Here is an 18,386-nt window from a genome sequence, read left to right as displayed (position 1 = left end):
TTATTTATATTTTTAATTTTTTTTCTGCGGTACGCGGGCCTCTCACTGTTGTGGCCTCTCCCGTTGCGGAGCACAGGCTCCGGACGCGCAGGCCCAGCGGCCATGGCTCACGGGCCTAGCCGCTCCGCGGCATGTGGGATCTTCCCGGACCGGGGCACGAACCCGTGTCCCCGGCATCGGCAGGCGGACTCTCAACCACTGCGCCACCAGGGAATCCCCAGAACAGATATTTTTGAGTATCTATAATGTAGTGAGTACTACCCTAGTTCCCCGGTGGTTTTGTAGCTTTCTCAAACTGTTTTTAGAGAAGGAATTGCAATAAGTCATATAGTCTGAAATGTGAATTGAAGTCAACTTTAGCTCTCTCTTTCAAGGATAATAAATCTGAAGTCTTATTTGATTATAGAGGTATTGGATTTTACTAATGGAATTTGGTATTAATTAGGAAATGGCTAAATTATTGGTCTTAGTATCTACTGTCTATGGGTAAGTGCATAGCCTCTCTGATATTCACACCTAATCAGAAGCTTGAGTTAAAGGAATTTCAGGAATCTTGCTCTGTTCCACTTTTACATAACAGGGTGGAAAAGCTGACATTTTATTTATTTATTTACAACTCTATGCCCTTTATTTTATTTATTTATTTATATATATGGAATCTTAAAACATGGTTATGAAGAACCTAGGGTCAGGACGGGAATAAAGATGCAGACCTACTAGAGAATGGACTTGAGGACACGGGGAGGGGGAAGGGTAAGCTGGGACAGTGAGAGAGTGTCATGGACATATATACACTACCAAAAGCTGACATTTTAAATTGCCAAATACCTCACATCAAATTTGTATGAAGGGCTAAAAAAAAAAAAAAAAAAAAAAATTTGTATGAAGACGCCTATCAGAACCTGGCTGGTTTTTTGTTTTGCTTTTTGTTTTTTGGGGGTTTTTTTTTTGGCTGAGCTCCGTGGCATGCGGGATCTTAGTTCCCAACCAGGGATAGAACCCATGCCCCCTGCAGTGGAAGTGCGGAGTCCCAACCACTGGACCAAGAATCTGGGTTTCCTGACTCTCAATCTGATGAGTTTTACTCTACCATGTTGAGTATGGGGAGAAGCTAAAGCAGAATGAGCCCAGAGAGAACTAAAAGGTGGAAAATTAGACCCAACCTGGAATTTGTAAGTATTTGTCCTGGACAAGAATAGGTTAATGGGAGGGCTTCCCTGGTGGCGCAGTGGTTGCGCGTCCGCCTGCCGATGCAGGGGAACCGGGTTCGCGGTTTGGGAGGATCCCGCGTGCCGCGGAGCGGCTGGGCCCGTGAGCCATGGCCAACGAGCCTGCGCGTCCGGAGCCTGTGCTCCGCAACGGGAGAGGCCGCAACAGAGGGAGGCCCGCATACCACAAAAAAAAAAAAAAAAAAAAAAAGAATAGGCTAATGGGAAACTTCAAAGCTAGCTGCATTTAAGGAGTTAAAGGAATTTCAGGAATCTTGCTCTGTTCCACTTTTACTTAACAGGATGGAAAACCTGACATTTTATTTATTTATTTACAACTCTATGCCCTTTATTTTATTTATTTATTTATTTATTTTTATAACAGCTTTTACAGTAAGAATTGTGATGACCAACACTATTGATTGAAGGCATAAAAAGACAAATATATTTAAGTTGTACCATGAAGATTTGGGTGAGCTATAAAAAATTCCCTGAAATTAAATGTAAGAAGAAATTTCTGGTAGAAAAGATGGACCTATATTTTTGAGAGATATTGAGATATTTTTTAAAAATAACCTAGATATCTGGGTGTGTTTGTGTGTTTAGTTGTAAACCTCCTGTTCAAATGGAAGGAAGCACATTTTATAAGTCAGGTGAAAGTGGAGCTTAGAAGTGGGACTTAGAATCCCACTTGCTTATGGTTCCCTGAATTCTGCAGAGCACAGTCCGAGTGAAAAGCAATGAGCCAGATCATCATTTGGCCAGAATGGATTTACCTTAGGGCAGAGAGTAGCTTTTATGACAGTGCTCCAGCTCTGATATTCCAGGAAAGGCTCTCTGCCTGCATATCAAGAGGTAGTTTGGCAATGTACATGATATTCGGCAATCATTGACTCATACCCTTTCATTTCAACTAAATTGAATAATCAGTGCTCAACATAAGGCCTTGCACACAGTGGGTTCTTGACAAATATTTGCTGAACAAATGCTGTTCTTTGGTACAGTAGAGAGCTTTAATTCTCTAAATGATTTGGTGAGAAGCAGTGACAAGTCAGTGGCACAGAGTAAATTTTGGCTTCCTATCCTCTCTAGACAGTATATTGGATTTCACCCATGAGATGGCTGCCAAAGGTACAATTTTCCCAGCTCTGTTTGTGCTTATAGCCTGGACAGAAGCTGGGATGGCTGCCGCAGCAGAAACATGAGGCACAGACCCAGGGCCAGCCTGACTCAGTCAATATCTTCCCGCTCAGCACCTCAAAAATGTTTCCTGTGTTAATCTCTTTGGATGGTAATAAAGGAACGAAGGATATTTTTAAAGGAGTAACTTATCAATATGAAGCAGATACCCAAGTATGCTCTGGATTGGATGCAGTTTACATCAGAACTTTCAGAATTGATTTTTTTCTTTTCCTGGCCTTATATATATGTGGGGAGGTGACTCCAAGGCATTATGGATTTTTGGATGTTGACAAGTCAATCTACCATTGAATGTGCGGCTTTGGAGAGCAGTAAATAATTTTCCTGTGTTCACTGACTTTTAGGGGCCTGACAAATATTTTCAGAACTGCCATATAAAGAAGATTGTATCGTTATGACAAAAACATTTTGCAATTCCCACACTCCCTGCTCCATCCCCATGAAGTATGTTTTTTCGTTGTTGCTTTTATCAGCATTTTTTTCTTCTCTTTATTTTATTTATCATGTAAATAGCATAAAATAACAACCAAGACATAAAGAACAAAGAAGGAAGTTATCTGAAATATCACCACTCAATTATAGAAAATGTCTTAAATTTTCATTTTTCTTTATAGACACTGTGTTCATACAAATACTATATAGTGTTAATAAAAATGTAGATAGAATTATGCCTTCGTATGCTAAAACTGATGTTATGTATATTTTCCATGTTGAATGATTTTCATAAGTCATCATATTAGTGGTTATATTCTTTTGGTAGATATATCTTAAGACTTTCTCTCTTATTTGATGCTTATTTAGAGAGTTTCCAAGTGTTTCTATGATGAAATCACTGAAATGAGTAATTTAACATATATCATTTTTTCCTTCTTTTAAAAGCACAGCATAGAGATAATCCCTTGCCTAAAGAAATTTACATTTTAGTAATGGTAGACATGAAATAAAACAAGTGGGTAACAGTTGCTATAGCAGCTGGGTACAGTGAGAGAATGACAATGGTAAATTCCTAAAGGGTCAGAATGGTTTCTTTTTTTTTTTTTTTTTTAATGTATAAAGGAAGTGATGCTGTTACTAAGTCTTGAAAATGTGTTGATTTTAACTAGTTATGTGAAAGCAGAAGGAATTACAGACATAGGGAAGAGCTTGTGCAAGGGCATGGAAGTCTGGGAAATTCTGGGACCTGTCAGTCATTAGCAACAAGGCAGTATGAAGGAGGCTCAGCTCCACTCAGGTGAGACAGAGATGATGAAGGGCCTTGTGCACCCTTCAGGAAAGGTCATGGAGGCTGAATGAAGCCTGTTTCCTGTTTCGAGAAATGGGGGACACAGAAAGGCTTTTGTGCCCAGGAACCCCACAGGGTCCTGCTCGGTATCACCTCGAATTTTGTCTATTGAGCTCTTTCTGGCTTAGAATCCATATGGATTTTCCATATCATGTAGATATCAGCTCTTTGTACAGTCACGCTTGACATTTATTCTTCCTAGTGCATTTTTTAAGTTATTTATTTATTTTTGTCCAGTGCATTTTTTTGTATTTAAAAATTTTCAGTTATATCTATCATGAATTCAACACTTTTAAAACAGTTTAATTGTGATGCTTTTCCTTTGTGATTTTTTTTTCTTTTGCATTGAAATACAGACAGATTAATTAAGAGGAATTGAAGGGCTAGTGGTAGGGAGTCCAGTTAGGAAGCTATTGTGCCAAAGAGATGATGTCCTGAGGGTCTGGAATAATGAAAGGAGCAGCAGGAATGGAAAAGAGGAGATGGATGTAGGAGTTACTACAGAGGTAAACTTTATATGTTTCCATAACCAACTGTAAAATTAGGCAGGGATGTTTGGAGGCTGAGGTTTTAGACAGTGGATAGAAGGAAAGAAAACCAGCATTTTAAGCTTTTACCGTATTTCAGAAAATTTATGTTTAATCATTCAAAAGAATTTATTGAGTACCTGCTATGAGCCTGACATTGTTCTATGTGCTTGGGATGTATTAGTGGACAAAGCAATGATTCCTGCCCTTGTGTAGTTTACTTTTTAGGGGTGAATACAGATGATAAACAAGCAAAAAATAACAATGGCACATAAGTAAATTATACAGTACATTAGAAGTCAGTGTGATGGATATTCTCTGCTTGCTTCTCTAGATTTATTTTATCTTTTCCTTTTCCTGCCCAGAGCTCTGGAAGTCTGACTTTTACAGATGAATCATCGGGTTCTTTTGCCTTTGGGCCTCCAATTAAGTTTAACCAATGAGAGGCAACAAAAGGAGATCAGAGCCTGGGAGGAGAATGAGTGTTGTTCTCTCCTCCTGCTGGACAAAGTGTTGATAATGGCTGGGCTTATTTGGCAACAGGCTCAACTTCTGTAAGATGCCTTCTCCTACAGGTTTCTCAAGGTTCCAGCAAACTGCTTCTCCCTTCCTCGCCATTTTAGCCAAGATTGGCACTAGAATTCTGCTGTTTCTCACCCTGATGTGTTTCAACATTGGAGTTAATCTCCCATTTATCTGCTCAATAGCAACTTCAATCCCCTCACCCCCCATTTGAGCATACCATTTGTTTTCTACTAACCTTGACTACTGTAAGTGGTAAGTACCAGGTGAAAAAAATATATATAGAGAGAGAGCATGGTAAGGGCGGTCAGGATTGTCAGAACTGAGAGGATAATTTGCATATGAATGGGATGGTTAGTTGGGTTTCATTAAAAATCAGACGTTTAAGCAAAACCTGGAAGGAGTTGAAGGCATTATTCAAGTGGATATCTGGGGTAGGATCATTTCAGGCTGAAAGAGCAACTATAGGTAATGTAGTAAGAACGGTGTGTCCTATTATGTCAAGAAACAGCGGAAGACAGCAGGGCTGGGGCATAATGAGTGCACTGGCTTGTAAGAGTAGAAGATCAGAGACCATGCAGGAATTGAAAGTCATTGCAAATGATTTGGCTTTTACTCTGAAACTGGGAGTCACTAAACAGTATTAAACAAAGGAGTGACATGATCGGACATACTGAAACAGGATAGCTTTGGATACCTAGTTAAGAAGAGCTGCAGGCAAGGAGAGGGATTGAAGGGAGGAGAACTAGTTGGAGGTGATCATAGTAGTTTTCTTGGAACATGATGACGACTCTATCCCTTGTGATATCAGAGAATGTGGTGCAAATTGGTCAAAGCCTAGGTATAATTTGGGGTATGAGAGAACAGAAAGAGTAAGGGATGTCTCCAAGGTTTGCGTCTGGGCCTACTGGTAAGGTGGACTTCTGTCACTTCAGATAGAGTGCAGGTAGATCAGCTTGGCTTTGGACATGCAGAATTTGAGATGTATAATTGCTATCTCCAATTGGAAATCACAAGTAGACAGACAGATATGTGATCTGGAGTAATAAATCGGGAGTCATTATATAGATCTGCAATACAATAGTCCACTTGCCACATGTACTAGCGCATGCAGAGTGCTCAGCAGTCTCATGTGGTTAGTGGTTGTTGTATTAGGTAGTGCACATATAGAATATTTCCACCATAGAAGAAAGTTCTGATGTACAGTGTTAATCTAGATGGTATCTCAAGTAATTAGACTGGATGAAATCACCAAGGGAGTAGTAAGAGAAGAAGAGAAAAAACTGAAACCTGGGACAATAAAATATTAAGGGATCAGACAGGAGATGGAAGCAATAAAGACTTGAAAAGGAGTGGAAGTATAAGGTAAATCAGAAGTATCTGGTTGAAGTGTATCGTTTCATCCTCATAACAAAATTAAGGGGCTTCAATTATTTTCAGTATTATTTAGGGAAGGAAACAGGCTCAGAGAGTGAAAGCACGTTTTCTATCACACAACTAGTTTTGGAAAAGTTGGGATTTGAGACCAGAAGGAATGGAAAGCCTCCTCTGGGAGGGATCTAGCTGTATGTAAATATGATGATGGTGATTTCTCTTAGACCATGACAGCTGGGGTTTTCTCACCAAAGATGTCTGTTCTGGTAGATTCAGGATGTTGACTCAGGTCTCAAGGATCCACCCAAACCTGTTGAATGTATTATACTGACAACAGTTGCCTCCAATTATGACCAGATGAGAGAGAGTGTTTGCTTCCCTCCCATCCAGTTTTTTTGAAATATAATTGCTATATAGCACTGTTATAGTTTGAGGTGTACAACATAACTATTTGATATATGTATATATTGCAAAATGATTACTACAGTAAGTTCAGTTGACATCCATAACCTCACATAGTTACAAACATTCTTTTCTTGGGACCAGAACTTTTAAGATCTACTCTCTTAGCAACTTTCAAATATACAAAACAGCACTGTTAATTATAGTCATCATGCTGTACATTACATGCCCAGAACTTATTCATCTTATAACTAGATGGTACCTTTTGACAAACTTCACCCATTTTGTCCACCTCTTACCCACCACCTCTGCAGCCGCCAATCTGTGCTCTGTGTCTACGAGTTTGGTTTTTTTTTTGATTCCACACATAAGTGAGGTTATACAGTATTTGTATTTTTCTGTTTGATTTATTTCATTTAGCACAGTACCCTCCATTATGCATAAGGTCCAATGATGTTGTCACAAATGGCAGAATTTTATTCTTTTTTATGGCTGAAAAATATTCCATGGTATCTATGTATATATCATGTGTTCTTTATCCATTCATCCACTGATGGACACTTCACTTGTTTCCTGAAAACATGTCTTGGCTATTGTGAACAATGCTGCAATGTACATGGAGGTGCAGATATCTTTTCAAGATAGTGATTTCATTCTCTTTGGATATATACCCAGAAGTGGAATTACTGGATCATATGTAGTTATACTTCACGTTTTTTGAGGAACCACTATACTTTCTCCACAGTGGCTGCATCAATTTATATTCCCACCAACAGTGCACAAATGTTCCTTTTCTCTACATCTTCACTAACACTTTTTATCTCTTGTCTTTTTGATAATAGCCATTCCAAAAGATGTGAGGTGATATCTCATAGTTTTTATTTTCATTTCCTTAATGATTAGTGATATTGAGCATCTTTTCATGTACCTGTTGGCCATCTGTATGTCGTCTTTGGAAAAATGTCTCTTCAGGTCCTCTGCCCATTTTTTAATCAGATTTTTTTTTGCTATTGAGTTGTATGAGTTCTTTATATATTTTGGATATTAACTCCTTATCAGATATATGATTTGCAGATATTTTCTCCCATTCAATAGGTTGCCTTTTCATTTTGTTGATGGTTTCCTTGGCTGTGCAGAAGCTTTTTAGTTTGACATAATCACACTTGTTTACGTTTGCTTTTGGTGTTAAATCCAAAATACTATTGTCCAAAATATTATTTACAATGGTAAAGTGTCAGTGTTTGCTTTTGAATGGATCATCTTCCCTAGGTTTGTCACATGAGAGGGTACGTGCTTTATCTTACTGACTCACAAAGTCCTAAGATTGCTACATAAGGGGCTTAATGTTTTGCCTGATTTGATATTTCTTATTATAAAATCCGTAACATCATTTATGTCTTAGTTTGCGTCTCCTTGAAGGCATAGACTGAAATAAGGATTTGGATGCAAGTGACCTATTTGGGAGAAGATCCTGGGAAGCGGAAATGAGAGACTGAGGAGAATGAAGCAGGGCAAGGAGAAAAGCTAAAAAGGGTTAGTTACCTCCATGGGCAAATGGAGCTTAATCTATGTGGGGTCGGTCTGATTCCCCTGACTCACACTACCCTTAGTCCAGAGTTGACCTTGGGGTAATTACCCATAATTCTGGGCTATGCTTATGTACAATTTAAGTTGTGTTCCCAGCTTCTCCCTGAACCAGAAAAATCAGAGATGCTGCAGCTTGTGTTTGAGGTGAGACACAGACATTGTGCATGAAACTGTCCACTAAAGCCATACTGAAATCACGGTGGTGGTAGGTGGCATGCAGCGCTTGTAAATGTGTAACACAGTTGGGAACTAGCATAATTTAGCTGTTGGTAGTTACTAATGAATACAGAATTACATTATCCTCCCTTAAAATGGTAATGTAAATATACTGTCTGACACTGTCTTTTGTCTCTGAGACAAAATAATTACCAATAAAACTTAAAAAGAAAGTCTCCACTCTTTCAAATTAGATGCATCATTTTGGAATCAGAGAAATTGGGTTAGAGTGCTAGTTTTGATGCTTATTTTCTCTCTGACTTTTGAGAAGCTAGTTATTATTACTGCACATCAATATTGTAATCTATACGGTAGAGATAAATGTATTTACCTCATGGGATTATTAGAAGAGTTATAGAATACATACACAAACATACACATACACACACATATCAGGCATGGATTAGGTACTTAATGATTGTTAGTTTTCCTTTCTTTTGAAAAATTGTATTTATTTAATTCATTTTATTCCTGAGCTCCTTTCTTCTTTTTGAATGCAAAGTAGAGACATATGTTGATTGGTATCAATGGTGAAAAAACAGAATAAAAGTGATACAAAATTCCATTCGATTAAATGAAGAATATTGGACTTTCATGAATAATTTTGGTATTTAAGTTATGACAAAATGAAAAAATATATGAACAAAGAAAAATATCATCTTACCCAAATTTTGTACTGAAAATTCATATACTGCAGCCTAATTTTTCTTTTTATGAGATTTAAAAAGATGCAAGGAAAAAGAAAAGCAAACTGTATTAGGTAGTACACATATAGAATATTTCCACCATAGAAGAAAGTTCTGAGGTACAGTGCTAATCTAGATGGTATTTCAAGTAATTAGACTGGATGAAATCACCAAGGGAGTAATTTCTACTTCCATTTACTGTAATGGGAATATTGTTGATTATAAGCTTTGAATTTTCTATTAAATGTCTTCTTATCTCTTTGCTTTATTGAACACTCATTCCTCCTTTTTTGTTTATGGCCTTACTATCTAGAGATGAAGAGAGAAAATAAATGCCAACAAGTCTAAATCTTGAAAGGTCAGGGTATTCACACACACAGTATTTCACTTTTCAGAATGCATTAGCCATTACAAGTCTAGTATCTCCGTCAGCTTTCAGATATCAAAGTGATGTTGTGCCGTTTTCTCCCCTGGAGGCAATTTTGAGATCATAAAAGTGTGCAAAGGACAAGAAAATGGGGCCTGGGTGACTCAGAATTGAGAAGATGTTCAGTTCATGGGTAGTGAAAAAGAACCAAAGTGCTGGTTTCACTGGCTATTTGTTTTTGTAGCACTTCAAGTAATAAAACCATCAACATAAATTCTGGGTTGGTTTTGTTCCCCATTGCACTTTTGCTCTAGGGACTGATGAATCTCTTTGCACAGCTGTGTAAATACTATGCTGCCATTTGGCACAAATGGGAGGTTGGTCTTAGAAATCTTCACTTGTGAAAAATGAAATAAGCACAGGGGACTAGAACAGGTGTGGATTAGGAAAGGAAGAGAGGAGCTGGAGCTCTGCAGTCTGAGATTTTTCTGTAATAGATATTTGCTGCTTCTCTTTGCCTAATATATTTTCATTTGGGTACCTGCTCCTTCTCTACCTCATAATTTTGGTCAAGCTGTCAGGTACCCTCACTTCTGTCCAACAGAGTAGCTACTAGGGGTCCAACAATTGTAAAATCAGAGGCAATAAGAAAAAAAAAAACACCTTGATAAATTTGACTATACAGAATTTTTCAAATACATGAAAAAATCATAAGCAAAATCAAAGACATTTGATAAATTTGGAGAAAATATTTTCAAGGTATATCATATATAAAGGGTTCATAGCCCTAATTCATAATAAACTTTTACAATTAGAAGGGGAAAAAAATGTAGTAGAGATTAGGAAGAAGATATAAACAGATAATTCACAATAAAAATAGCCGTTAAACATGAAAACGTTTCCAATTTCTTCACATCTTTGCCAACATTGACCTTTTATTGTTTCGATAACTGCTGTGAGATGGTATATCATTGTGGTTTTGATTTGCATGTCCCTAATGATTAGTAATATTGAGTATCTTTTCACATATGTATATATTCATTTATATGGCTTTTTTGGAGAAATGTCTATTCAAGTTCTTTGCTTATTTTAAAATTATTATTATTGTTATTATTATTATTATTGCTATTGAGTTGTAGCAATGAACCTGGATGAGATTCAAGTGAAATAAGTGAAATAAGTCAGTCACAGTAGGATAAATACTGTATAATTTACTTATATGAGGTACCTAAAAAAGTCAAACTCATAGAAGCAGAGAATAAAACAGTGCTTACCAGGGGCCAGGGGAGAGAGAAATGGGCGGTTGTTGTTCAGTGGGTATAAACTTTCAGTTATGCAAGATTAATTAGTTCTAGAGATCTGCTATTCAGCATAGCACATACGGTCAACAATACGTAATGTGCACTTTAAAATTTGTTAAGAGAGTAGATCTTTTATTAAGTATTCTTACCACAGAACACAAAACAAAACAGAACCAAAAAACCCAAAGGGACACAGAGAAATTTCTGGAGATGATGAATATGGCTATTACCTTAATTGTGGTGATGGTTTCGTGCATATGCATATATCTGAACTCATCAAATTGTATACATTAAATATGTGCAGTCTTTTGTATCTCAATTATACCTCAGTAAACTTATTTGAAAAACAATAAAACAGGACAAAACAGAAACAAAAAGGCATCCATCCAACTTCAGACATAATTAGAAAACTTAAAATTATACTGTGATACCATTTATAACCTTTCCTAACTGGTGAAAATTAAAAGTATGACCAGATTCTGTTGGCAAGGCTGTGAATCAACCAGCACTCACATATATTGCTGGTGGGAATGCAAATGAACACAACTCTACAGGATGGGAATTTGTCAACATCTAACAAAAGTATATATTCATTTAACTTTAGACTCAATAATCCCACTTACAGGACTTTTCCTTGAAGATATACATCCAGTAATATAAAGATACATATGCACAAAGTTATTTAGCATTATTTGGAATTGCAGACTATGGAAACATAAGAAATTGGTTAAATGAATTATGATACATCAGCACAGTGGAGTATAATGTATCTTTTAAAAAAAAAAAAGAGAGGGCTTCCCTGGTGGCGCAGTGGTTGAGAGTCCGCCTGCCCTCCGCAACGGGGGAGCCCACAACAGTGAGAGGCCCGCACACCGCAAAAAAAAAAAAAAAAAAAAAAAAAAAAAGAGAGAGAGAGAAAGCTCTTTAAAACTACTATGTAGGGGCTTCCCTGGTGGCGCAGTGGTTGAGAGTCTGCCTGCTAATGCAGGGAACACGGGTTCAAGCCCTAGTCTGGGAAGATCCCACATGCCGTGGAGCAACTGGGCCCGTGAGCCACAGCTACTGAGCCTGCGCGTCTGGAGCCTGTGCTCTGCAACAAGAGGGGCCGCAACAAGAGGGGCCGCGATAGTGAGAGGCCCACGCACCGCGATGGAGAGTGGCCCCCGCTTGCCACAACTGGAGAAAGCCCTCGCACAGAAACGAAGACCCAACACAGCCAAAAATAAATAAATTAATTAATTAAAAAAAAACACTACTATGTAACAATTTTCAGGATGTATTATCAAATTAAAAAAAAAAAACCTTCCCAGGATATATTATGAAGTTGGGATCTCTACAAATTAGTAGGCTATCATTCATGAAAGAAAGAAAGGGAAATAAGAAAAGGTACATATATACACATGTTTATTCATTTTAGGGAGAAGAAACATTGAAGACATACAACAAAAACTACTGATATAGACCTTATAGAAAGTAGGTGAAAGTGGCATAGAAGAAAGGGACAATTAAAACAGCATAGAAGGGATAGGGGGTAAGACGTCTCTGAATATACTTTTTCTTCAGTTCTGACCTTTAGAATCATAATGCTTCATATACGCAAAAATAAATTATTAAAATTAATATGGATATAAGGAACCCAACTTGGAAAACAAACAGAAACAAATGACCCTAAGTATATTACAGTAAATAGCATAACCACAGTGAGGGAGAGAAAGAGGAAGAAAAGAATTAACCTAAGTAACTTTGAGCAAAAGTATTTTGACAACTATACTCTAAAGCTAAATATAAAAAGAACTGTACACAAATATTGAACTCCAGTTAGTAGAATTGTTTTTCACAAGGGTATATGTAAGCAATTCTTTTGTGTGTATTCTAGAGTTACGTGAATAAACAAATATATTGTGCATAATGAGAGCCAGATTTCTCTCTGTCCGAGAAAGGAGTTAGAGTTAAGGAGAGGTGGCAGGTTAAAATAAATCTTGTTGTTGTCAAAGCCCTTCAGCCAGAGACCACGAGGAACATTCCTGTAATTGACAAGTTTGGTTTATTTTTTGCATTAAGGGAGAATGCACACTATGGAGAAACATGGGGTGTCTCAGAAAATGTTAGAAAGAACCTACCATAGGATTTGGACATTTGTTGGCGCTGAATTGAGTGAAAATCTAAGAAAGCGGGGGTTTTCATTTGGGAACCTGCTCCTTCTCTACCTTATAGTTTCAGTCAAGCTGTCAGGTACCCTGACTTGGGTCCAACAGTTGTAAAATCAGAGGCAATATGAAAAAAAAAAACTTGATACATTTGACTATACAAAAAATTTTCAAATGCATGAAAAAAATCATACGCAAAATCTCATGGTCTCAGAGTAACCTTTTCTGCTGTTGGTATTATGTGAGATTGTTTATGTTCAAAAGGAGGATAGGGCTTCCCTGGTGGCGCAGTGGTTGCGCGTCCACCTGCCGATGCAGGGGAACCGGGTTCGCGCCCCAGTCTGGGAGGATCCCACATGCCGCGGAGCGGCTGGGCCCGTGAGCCATAGCCGCTGAGCCTGCGCGTCCGGAGCCTGTGCTCCGCAACGGGAGAGGCCACAGCAGAGGGAGGCCCGCATACCACAAAAAAAAAAAAAAAAAAAAAAGGAGGAAAATATGGCCTAGCTGTAAGTGCTGGTCCATCGTCAGTAAATTAGAATTGGAGGAATCTGTATGAACTAATGGTTCATGCACATCAGTATATATTTCTTAGCTCTGACCCTGAAAGGATGTAGAAGCAATGACACACCAGCACAAATAAGCACACCTCTCAACGACATCTTGGTTTCTAAATATTGGTCTCCAATAAAAGAAACGAACTCCTTGGAGAGTGCCTGGTGCTGTGGCTGCAGCCGAGAGATTGCATGATGAGACTAGAACATAGTGTAGTGTCAGAAGTTAAACAAATGTTCAGAAAAATGATAGAAATGTATCAAAAAGACCCAGGAGCCATCTTGAAGTGACTCTCAATGGCCAAATCTATGGCAATATGAACAGCAAAATAATGTTAGTCATGGATTATAATCCACACAATAAAATATGAATTGATGAGACTTACTAGTATACATAAGTAATTTAATAAATAGATGGATAAATAAATGGAGAAGGAAGAGAAAGCACTTCGTTATAGTTTAATCCAAATGTAGAAGGAATGATAGAAATAGAAATACCACTAAAGGATGTTTTTAGACAAGAATCATCAATGGATGCTAAAATTAGTAATGAGAGACAGGATATTTACATAATCTCAAAGTATCTTCCCATAAGATACAATGGGAAAGTTGTAACTTTATAGTGAAGAACCATGGAAGACACTACCAGTGATAAATAAATTGACATCATGTGTCTCCTAATATGATACACACTGAGAAGGAGATACATCACTTCACTATTTTTACAAAAAAAAATGTATAAACTCAGTTCAATAATGAGAAAATAGTAGACAAATGCAAATTGAAGGACATTCTGCAAAATAATTGGTCAGTACCCCTTAAACATATCAAGGTCATGAAAGAAAAAGAAAGAATGAAGAATGGTCCAGATTAAAGTAGACTAAGAAAATATGACAATTAAATAAATGTCTTCCTGGATTATTTTGGAAGAGAAAAAGGATATTACTTATCAGCTGAAAAAATTAGAATGAGGTCTTTACACTGGATAATAGTATTTCACCAATATAATTTTCCTGATTATTATGATTATACTCTTTATGAAAGATGTAAACATTTGGGCAAACTCAGTGATACACACATACATCTTTTGTGTTATTTTTGTACCTTTTAATTTCTAAAAGTACTTAAAAATTAATATTAAAAAAATCAGTTTCATTTCTGAAACTTCAAAATGGTAATCACCCTCTACAGCCTCTAGAAAACATTTCTATGCTTGCCACACGCTCATCACATTCATGTAGAACACTTTCCTTTGATATTAATGGACATGATTTGAAGAAAATAGCATATTTTCAGGAAATGCTATTACTCAGTAAATCTTAGTTTAAAGATTTAAGGTACTCTTAATATAAAATAAGTGGAAGTCTGCAGATATCATTAAATAATTTATAGTCATCAAACAGAGAAGACTTCAAAATTACATTAATAAAATGTTTTGTTTTGTTTTTTTTAATAGCATGGGGAAACCCTTTTTCTATGAAACAAAATTTTCCAACATACTTATAATAGATGCTTTGGGGTAAAGGTATGGTAATTTTTTAAATTTAAAACTTTATTTTCCATATTTTTTATGGAGATATAATTTACAAATGCATAAAGTTATGTAACAACCACAATCAAAGAACAGCTCCATCACTGCCAAAAACTCCCTCCGGCTGACCATTTAATCTCATTTAAGTAGAACCATTATAATATTTAGCCCTTTGAATTTGGCTTGTTTCACTTCACTCAAAGCATTTGAGAATCATCCATACTGTTACATATATCAGAATCTCATTCCTTTTTATTGCTATTAATAGTATGCATTGTATGGATGTATCACAGTTTATTTGTTCATAAATCACTTGAAGGACATTTGGATAGTTTCCGGTTTGGGCTTATTATGAATACAGGCACTGTAAAAGTTTGTGTAAAGCTTTTTTGTGTGTGTGAGCATTGCAATGATGGTAAAGTACGTCTTTAGGGCTTTCACCTTACCTGTTGGTAGCATTCATTCAGGACTGGATATCCTTCCCCACCTGTTGACTCTCTATCAGCCAGGGCTCTCCATTAGCTCAGCTTGCCTGCCAGAAAATAATTAAATTCAGTAAATATGTGATCCCTTCCTTTGGACTGGTTTATCCAAGTGCCTCAAAGTCCTTTCAGAAATACCATAAACACTATAGGTTACAAATTGTAGGCAGAATTTTATCACACTCATAATCTCTTCTACCTTCCGTCTCAATTAATAGCATATTCATCTTCCTATTCCTTTTAGAAACCCTAGAATCACCTTTCATTTGAACTTTTCTTAATATTCTCTATGAAGTTACCAAATGTTGTATAGTCTCTTACTATTTCAGCCTTATCACTTGCCTCCAGATTCATAGTCTATGTTTTCCTCCTGCTTTGTTTATGGTTCTCCTGCTATTCAGTCAGATCATCACAATGACCCAGTCCTTCTACTGTAATATCAGTGGGGTCCAGTCCATGACATTCAAATAAAGATCTTATCATTCTTCATCGATAAACAAGTTCCTGACAGTTTCCTGTTCCCCCAATGGATAAAGAGAAAACTCCTTATCATGGTATACAAAGGTCTCCCCAATCTGGTATCAACTATCTTTCCAACCTTATCTTTTGCCCTTGCAGTCAATGTATTCACATTCACAATATTGCTCTTTCCAGAGTTCCCTGTGTTTTGGTCTTTGCATATTGCTGTTGTCTACACCTATAATACTTTCTTTTTCTTTTCTAACTGGAAAATGCTTACTCATCTTTCATAATCCATCTTAAATAGCCCCTCTGATGTTTTTTCCTCTATTCCCTCTATTCCCAACCTGGGCAGGTAAAATCATTTTCTCTTTTCTCCATAACATCTCCACACATTTTGCTATTATCAAACTCATCAAATTATATTGTGATTTTTATGTCACTTTTTCTCTAGTAGACACCTAGCAAAATTATGGGGTTCAATAAACGTTAAGTTGAATGAATATAAATGAATGAGTGCACGAGACATAAGGGAAGTATTTTTGCTGTAGAAGAAAATCTTCTGCTACCACTCACATGTGCACTAAAATACAAAATAGTCTACTCTGATTATGAGGATGACTATTCTCAAGTAATTTATATGACTTCTATGTTGTAAATAAATTTACTTTTAAATCTGAGTTCATTCTTGGTATGCATTTTGCCAGGACACTTTCTAAATTCGAAACCACATTCCTCTCTATAGCAGTGATATGAAATGGCTCTAGGAAACTACACATTTAAATAATGACTTAAGTCAGATGGTAAGAATAAGAAACTATATTTTATTGATCCAATTAATTTAATAAGCCCTTTAGTTTCCATAATAGAAAATTAGAATTACAGAATTCTATAGAAATAGAATTATATGTATATAGCTTTTAATAATATTATATAATATTTCACTTTAAACATGTTATGCTTTTGAATGTAAGTTACTGTGAAACTAACTGGAAAAAACACCACCACCTCATCAGACTCTTAAAGTGTTGAAAATCTTTTTCCTCTATATAGAAACTATATTCCTATAGAAACTATATTCCCTTATTAGAAGTAGATGGCACCATTTTCCAGGCTGAAATTATAAGCCAGTACACCTCCAGGCATTTCTTAATGGAGAAACTGAAAGGTAATCACATATGCACAGCTCTGTGTGCCGTAAGCTTGACAGATTTGAGTGCACTGTATTGTTTTCTGAGAGATTATTTATACTCTTATCATTAAGATACAGAGATCCTTACTCTGAACTGGCTTTTTAAAGGATTTGCACTGAAACAGCACCTGCATCTGTAAAATGTGCAGGGAACAAAGCCAGGTTTGTTTAATGTCTTATATGCTCTTCAGGTACTTAGACAGAGAATGCATTTTTTCACGTTTCTTTTTGTTTACAAAAGTCTCATCATTGTGACTTTATATAAGGCTGTTTATACATATTTGTGTGTGTGTGTACATTCAAGACAACACAGATGTTTGCGTGTTGCTACAGAAATGTTTTGTTACATGCTGTCTTACATTATTAACCCTCAGCCTCTGGATTTGTATTTTTCTTTTCACAGTTGAACTTGTGATTAAGGCTAGAGAGGCATGATGAATCCTTGTGCAAAGTGATGAAATTATAAAATTGCAGTGGCTTAAACTGATGTTCACAACACTGAATTCATTTGGCTCTAAACCAGGCTTATTCATAAATTTCTTGTATTTGAAGGGTCGGCAAACATTTAATATGCCTAACTTTTTTCTTTCCAGGTATAGTTTGATCTTGACATCGACTAAAAAATAAACCGAAATAAACTAAGGGAAAACAAATCTGTTGTTTTTTTTTTTCAAAGTCTCTCTTACATTCTCTCGCCAAGAGGGTATGAAACCTAATTATGTATTTTCTATGAAACAGTGATCATCACATTGAAAAGTGAAACATCCAGACAGTCTATGAGACCTAATAGTCCAGTGATATGCTGAGAAGGGAATTTTATATATTTGACATTTTCTTTGCATTTTGAGGACTGCATTTAAGAAAGGAGACTTTAGTGTAGTCTCAGAGATGAGGTGAAAAATGCCTCCAGGCCTCCTAAAAGTTTTAATGACCTGAGAAGGTTTCTTAACTTTTCCTGCTGGTATTAGTGTTTCAGCAAAGCACTTGATACTTGGGAGCTTCACTGACCCAGAGAAATAGGAGACCAGATCCAGGGATTACACTTTCCATTTTTATTAAAATTACTCTGTTCTTTCAGAATCTATCTGAATCTTTGTGTGCTGAGAGACCTCAGCAGATTAAAGCTTTCTAGAAGGATTTCATTGAGGAAGAGGATTGAGATACATATTTTCATAGCAAAAGGTGTTTGAAAGGATACCTATTTTCTTCTGAATCCTTAACACGCATATTTACTTACTTAGTGTGAAGAAAATACCACCATCTCATCTCTGGTAAGATGAGATGAAATTAATTTCATATGGGATAACTTTTTCTTCTATAATGAGAAAAAAGAATGAAATATAAATGTCTCT

This window comes from Physeter macrocephalus, chromosome 12, assembly GCF_002837175.3.
Source record: "Physeter macrocephalus isolate SW-GA chromosome 12, ASM283717v5, whole genome shotgun sequence".
Classification (NCBI taxonomy): Eukaryota; Metazoa; Chordata; class Mammalia; order Artiodactyla; family Physeteridae; genus Physeter; species Physeter macrocephalus.
Note: the sequence above shows the minus strand (reverse complement) of the source record.